The 7,309-nt window shown below is 36.7% G+C and overlaps 1 non-coding gene across 1 annotated transcript; it reads left to right on the top strand.

Annotated features, from left to right (window-relative positions):
- The first annotated feature begins 701 nt into the window (after positions 1-701).
- Positions 702-872, top strand: LOC114702916. The gene has a single exon (XR_003736068.1). It is a non-coding gene; the product is annotated as a U1 spliceosomal RNA (small nuclear RNA).
- Positions 873-7,309: the final 6,437 nt, after the last annotated feature.

Below are 7,309 nucleotides of genomic sequence, written 5' to 3'. Positions count from 1 at the left end.
AATATATTCCTTCTGCCTATCAGCCCAGCACAGGCTTTCTGGGTTCTTTATGTCTTGGTAAGCTTATGTTTAACTCTCACAGCCCACCATATGAATAAGCAGAGGTCTACATCCGGCCCTTCCGAGATTGCCTTGCTAACAGTAAACAGCATCTTGAGCAAAAAAGTTAGGAGGCCTTTTCTTCGTATTTATTAAGTGTTATTTGATTGGATGATTGATTCCCTCCAAGTCTAGCCAGCGACATTTGTTGAGTTTCATGGTTCAGATTAATTGACATCGATGTAATATCCAAATATTTGACTCTCCCTGAGATGTTTATCACTTGAAGTACTTCCTCACTTCATCACAAGGCACTCATATTATCAATGTCGCACTGAAACAGTGGGGAGAGCAGTGCTTTCCATCCATTCTCTTTTGATCAGCAACATGTGTGTATGTCATTTATTTGCAATTAGCTCCCTTCCCTCCTCCATTAGTTCTCAGCAACAGATGGTATCCTGAAAGTGTGACTTTTTGCTATTGGCACGTCCTCCATTTCCTTATGATGACCAGATGTCTCTCTTGGGTTTCAGTTCTCGTGGGTCTGGATTTTTTTTTTCTCTCTCATGTATACGCACTAGGTTAAGAGGTCAAAGCCACAAAATTAGCAAGACAATTGTCCTGATGGCAGAGGTGGGGGGAAAACACCTTTATTAAAAAATACACCTAGCTGGCCAGAGGAGATACCATGATCACCAAGGTGGTTTTCTCAGGGCGAGCCTTATCCATTGAACTCCAGATGTGCTGTGCTGACCCCTATGATGTCCCCAAATGCAGAAAACTCAACTGCATAATTTGTGTCAGTGGGGACTGAGTTTGTGTTTTTTTTTCTTTTCTGAAAAATAAAAATAAAGAAACAAATAAGTAAAATTTTAAAAGTACATGTAGAGACAGTATAGAGATGGCTCATATTTTTGTGGCACTATAAACAGCTCATAAATTTTGTCAAATAAAGATATAAATAGAAGAAGACTAAATGGACAATCGACTTTTACATAAAGCATTTTGAAGTGTCAGATACGACTTACCTAATATGAACAAAAATAAGGAAAGAGACTGGGAAGCTACTCAAGTGTATGCAAAAGTTTTTCCATGACAAAAGTTTCAAAAGACATTTCAAAAGGCACATTTTGCAGAAAAATATTAACCTTCTCTCCCTAGCGCTCATTTGCATTAATTCAAAGTTATGGTTCCGTGGTGCTAATTAAGAAGAGTTTTCATATGGAAATTTCAAAGGCAGTGCTTGGCCCTACATTGGACACTGCCTTCTCCGAGTTGTTCAAGGTTTTTGTTTGATTATGGCTTTATTTGATGCAAATTCGATGGCAAACTGTGCTGGATTAAAAAAAGAGTAAGTTTGAAATACCGTTTGTGAAAGGAGAGCAACGGTAAACGCTTCACATACTCCTGCGGATGGCAGCTTAGACAAAGTCATCATGCTGTAAGGGAAGAAAAAAATGCTCAAAGTGTCCAGGGGAAGCAAGGGGAATCTGTGAGTGCATATGAACCAGTTTGTGTTAGCAAGGAGAGTGAAGAATGGCTTGAGTTTAATGATCCTGAAATCAGAACAACTGCCACGCCAGCTGGGTGGCGTTCAATAGCCACCACCCTCAGACTATGAGTTAGTCTGGGGACTGTGGGAATGAATCAGTTGTTGAGAGCACTTGGTGCTCTTGCGGGGGACACAAACTCAGTACTCAGAACCCACATCCAGAAGTTTACAATTGCCTGAAACTCCAGCTAGACGCCAGGAAGCCCTTTTCTCAACACTTTGGGCACTTTTCCTTACATGTATGCAGGTACATACAGAGAGCTAAAAATAAAAATAGTATGAGTTAGACTTTAGGTAAGAACGAACCTACAGAATTAAAATTAGAGCAGACTTGTGTTAAATAAAATAAGTGTTTGGCTAAACTCAAAGTAGTGGATGAGTAAATGCTCTTAGTCATTTTAATTAAAAGAGAAAAACATTGGTATATTCTTTTTACCTTTGGTTTAATATTGATGACTGCAAACCATTTAAGAATTACATGGGGAAAGTCTGAGTTAATCCAGTTTATATGTTGAAAATAATTAGTAAGTGCTCAAGCATCTTTTATTACTAACAGAAAGAAAAATATACATTTAAAGTGTTTAGATTAGATGCATGAGTATAAAAAAAGTTAGACTGCCCATCATTCCTGAGGACCTGAATTTGATAAACTGAATCCACATTTTTAAGGAGAGAACAACCTCCACAAGTCATTCTATGACCTCCATTTGTGTACACACACACACACACACACACACACACACACACACACACGCAAACTATATACATATTTTGCCATCAAATTTGCATCAAATAAAGCCATAATCAAACAAAACCTTGAATAACTTGAAGAAGGCAGTGTCCAATCTAGGGCCCAGCATTCCCTTTGAAATTTCCATATAGTCTGCTTCGAATAATTTACAATCAAAAAAGTGTGTGTGTGTGTGTGTGTGTGTGTGTGTGTGTGTGCGTGTGTGTTTCATAGGGGTTAGACATTGTTGTGAGATACTAATCCTCAGAAGACATAAACAAACTCACTCACTTGACAGGGAACTAATGACAGATCACAGTACAACTTGGCGAGCCAATGGGTCTTATTAGGGCTACATACAGATAATGAAATGACTTAAAGACCACTGAGCTTCATCGCTAACTGTAGTGGGTAGCCATTCCAGCTTTGATCTGGAAGTTCCAACCCCCACTGAGGCTCTGGTAACTGTCACGCCTATAAGGCAGGGCCAAGAGAGGGCCCTGAAGTCCCAAGATCCAGATGTGCCACCTCTCTTGGTTCCTGGACCCTGGACCTGCAGGTCAACCGAGCCGAGTTCTCCAGAGAACACTGCTGGACTGCGCTACGTCTTCCCCAGACCCTGCAACCTACCTATCCCTTCATTCATAAGTTACACCACTAAATAAACCCCCCTTTTAACTACGTGGAGTGGCCTTAATAATTTCACCAATAGCTAACGCTGACCCAAGCATAGGTGACGGCTCCCCAAAACCAGAAACCCAGGAGCAGACTGAGCAACCTGCAGGCACTGCAATTGGTTGGAGAGTGGTGTCACTTCCGGGTAGTTCTGCTTGTCTGAGCGTCTTCTAGGCAGTTCAGCTTGTCTGAGAATCGCTCCAAAGTCCTTATAGCTTAAATATGCTTGGGGAGGGGAAATCCGAGACAACCTGATCAGCTACAGGAGCTTCATAAGTTTAATGAGCACCCATGATGGATGGATTGGTTCACCTCTGCTTAGAACTCTGCTGTTTCACACCCCCTGAAAAGGTCCTGTTTCTTCACAAGCTTCCCTCAAAGAATGAAGGTGTTAATCTGTTACATAACAGGCATGGGGTTAATGGGACGTATTCAGGAAATTACTGTAATTTCACCATAAAAACCAGAGTAAAATTTAGTAAGTCAGAGTGGAAACATTTCTACAGTTAAAATATTTTAACTTAAAAAAAAAAAAGGGTCAACTATTTAACTTAATGAGTCATTTGATATAGTCATTCACAATTTCATTTCTTTGATATTTAAATTATGCTGAAGTATATATATATAACATAAAAACTACCACTTTAACCATCAAGTTAACCATACAATTATGTAAACACCATAGGCAGCCACCAAGGCTTTCTCCATTTTTTTTTAATTAATTAATCCAAACTATTTCCTTGGTTAGCCATCATTTTCAATGTTTTTCTCCTCCATTCTGGTAAACCATAATTGAACATACAAACTTACTTCTCTGTGGCATTTGATGAATTTATACTTACCTAACATAAGTACATACAAGCCTAAAATAGCTCTCTTTTTGTGACTGGCATATTTCACTAAGGAGAATGTCTTCAAAGTTCCTTTATGTTGTAGGATGGGTCAGGATTTACTTCCACCTCACAGCCACATACTATTCCATTATTTGTATATCACCCCTTGTTTGTCCACCCATCTGTTGATGGATGCTTAGGTTGTCTTTTGGCTATTGTGTCTAGGGATGCTATGAAAATCACTGTACAAATACCTGTATGAGTCTCTACTTTGATTTCTTTTGTATAGTTTCCACAGAAGGCATACTTATAATATATCCTCTAAACTAAATGGATAGTTGCAAAGAAAAGGCATTGTTAGGTGAGTCTGAAGTGTGTTAAGACTTACTGTCAAGGTGTTTGTTGTTAGAGTTTGGCTAGACAGAACCTGTAATGAAAACCCTGGTGCACTTTAATTTGTGAGTACCCAAACAAAAGACCAACTTCCTAAGCTCATTGCAGAATCACTGTACATAATAATGCGATTTTAGAGAACATAATATACCAACAATAAAGGCAGAACAAAAGACCGTGTAGTCAATCCCCAAGGGACCAACAGCCATCTAGTTACACCATGTTCTTGTAGGAAGATAAATACACAAACAAAGGAAATGATGTCTGCTTCAAATAATTTACTATCAAATGGTAACAAATGCTCAATAGCCAGAAACTGTTCAGATAAAACATGAAACCAATATAATGCCATATGGCTAATGTTCTTTACTGTGCAGATGGCTTGTAGAAACTTAATGAACATAGTTTGCATATTTACCATACACACGTAAGTTAGGAACTTTAAAATGAGACAATAGGAGAGAGGAAGCTAGGCAATCAGATGTATTAAATGGGTGCAGAAAAATATGCTATCACAAAAGAAAAAAGCAGATGTGAACAGGGAGGAGAATAACATACTGAAATAAAAGCATCCTGTTCTGAAATTATGACAAATGCTTTACTCTGACTTAAAGTTGAGAACACACATGCAATTATTATGTGTGTGAGAAAAATCAAGATTAATGTGAAATTAATCAATTTTGATTATTAAATTAATAAATTGCTAGCATATAGTATGGTAAGAGTTGCTTTAAGGCAGTGCAGATTTGATTTAATAACATTACCTATATTTCAAACACATGACAGGAAGTATTTTGTCTTAAAGATAATGGTTTTCTTTTGATTAATTAATTAATTGCCTTGAAAAATAACACATTTTAAGTTAAATTGAAAAGAGAATGCAACAGTCCTTGGTGAAGTACATAGGTAGTACTCTTGTGTTTCGTAAGTTAAATAGACTTATAAGCATCCTATTTCAGGTTTGCTATTAAAAGTGCATTTTTAAGACTATGGTTTTTGGTTCATTGAAATAATATGGTACATTCCATCTGCTCAATGTGGACCAAAATTTAAAATCATATTCATTAAGTATTCAAGCATCCATTTTGACATTTGTGTGGCTGACAAATGCCTCTAAAGTATTTTTTATTGCTCTTGCAAATGAGAAAATTCAAATCAGATCATTAAGTGTAACAATGTTCATAAAACTGTGTTTAAACTCTCTTAATTTTGAAGAAAATCTTGTTAAATAAGTATACTTTCTTGATTTTAAATGTATAAGTATACATTTAAAATACCCAGTTATTGAAATGAAAATTTAAATTATAAAATTAAATGTAATAAAAAGAAGTATATTAAATGTGACCTCCACCTGCCTAACTGCTGCTACTGTTAGCCATACAAATATTTTGAGAAATTTTGAATTCATGGAAAATTTAATGTGCCTGAAATTGTATAGGGATATAATTCTGAATTGTAGTATTTTATTGTGTAACATGGGTCTCACTAAGATGAGTTTAGTCATCTTCATAGCCTGACTTAAATAACCCCTGTTTCACAGTGTTATAGGTAATGCTGGAGTAGACATATGGAATGATCATATTAGATCACATATCTTTTGTATGGCTTGTCACTTTATCTGTAAGAGGTTCAAAGGAATTTCTGCACCAAATGTTAGATACTTCTTAACATGGAGAGTTCAGAACTACCATACACTACCATACAAGGTGATGGTAGAGGATGACGCTCTCATTTCGATGCTCACAGTTCACTCTTAGTATGTTCATTGGAGCTGCAGTAACTTTCCTAATGCATGTACATGAGCTTTCTGTCCATCGTTGTGGTGTTAGTAATTTCTTGAGTGTTTTAGAGTTTCATTGTGGATATCTTCCATTTCTTTGGCTAAATCTCTTCCTAGATATTTTCACCTAGCTATTGTGTCCAGGATTCCTTTATTTAATCAACAAGGACATTATTAAAGTATTAAAATACTGTCTGGATGTGCTTATTTTGTATCCTGCCACTTGTGTGTATTCATTTGCTAAGCTCTAACATGTTAATGATTTGATGGCAATATCCTGTGTATGGAAGGATGTCATCTTCAAACACAAAAGTCTAATCTATGTGTGTAGTTTATTCCTTTCTCTTACTAGGCCTTCCTATAGTGGATTAATAATAAAAGCAAAATATGTTTAATTCCATCCTGACCCTCATCTAGGACAAATATTTCGTTTTCTTCCATTCTGCTTGATGCTGGCTGTGGCTTTTTTTTTTTCAAAATATACAAAGCTTTTAGTATTTTGAAACATTTCCCTTCTATTTTTATAATGAAGAATTTTTATAAGTTTATAAATCTTTTTCTAGATCCATTAAGATGATAATGTAAGATTTTGCAGTGTGTCTGTTGAAGTCCCATGTCTCATTTACTGATTTGATTATGTTGAGCCATCCTTGAATCCCTGAGATGATGCCACTTCATGGTACTGAGTAGTATTTGATATGCTGCTACATTAAATTTTCTGTCATTTATTGGTAAAAATATTTGCATCTATGCTCATTTAAGATAATGAGTCTACAAGTATTTTTGATTTTGTGTTATCAGCATACCATAGACCTCACGAACAGATTTTAAGCATTATAAGCTTTGCAACATTTTGAAACACTTTAAGGCATGGTAGTATTAGATTTCCTCTGATGCTTTCTAGATTTAAGCAGTAAATCTATCGTGTCCTACAATTCTTTCATATAGGAAACTTTTAATTTACTACTTAAATCAATTTGTTAGACTTTGTATATTTTCTTGATTCCACTTTGGTATGTTGGATAAGTTAGAAAAATGCATTAATTTCTTACAGGTTATCAAGTATTTGATCTGCACTAGTGGGAGCACACTGACTCTGGACTGGCAGCTGGGGAACCTTCCATAGGACCAAACTAGGTCCTCTGAATGAGGATGACAGTTGTGTGGCTTGGACAGTCTGTGGCTCCACTGGCATTGGTACCAGGATTTATCCCTAGTGCAACAATTGGCTTTTTGGAACCCATTCCCTATGGAGGGACACCTTGCTAAGCCTCCATACAGGGGTAAGTGGTCCAGCCTCAACTTGA

Source organism: Peromyscus leucopus, chromosome 18 (assembly GCF_004664715.2).
Source record: "Peromyscus leucopus breed LL Stock chromosome 18, UCI_PerLeu_2.1, whole genome shotgun sequence".
In the NCBI taxonomy this organism is placed as follows: Eukaryota; Metazoa; Chordata; class Mammalia; order Rodentia; family Cricetidae; genus Peromyscus; species Peromyscus leucopus.
This window is presented reverse-complemented; position numbering and strand designations above follow the sequence as displayed.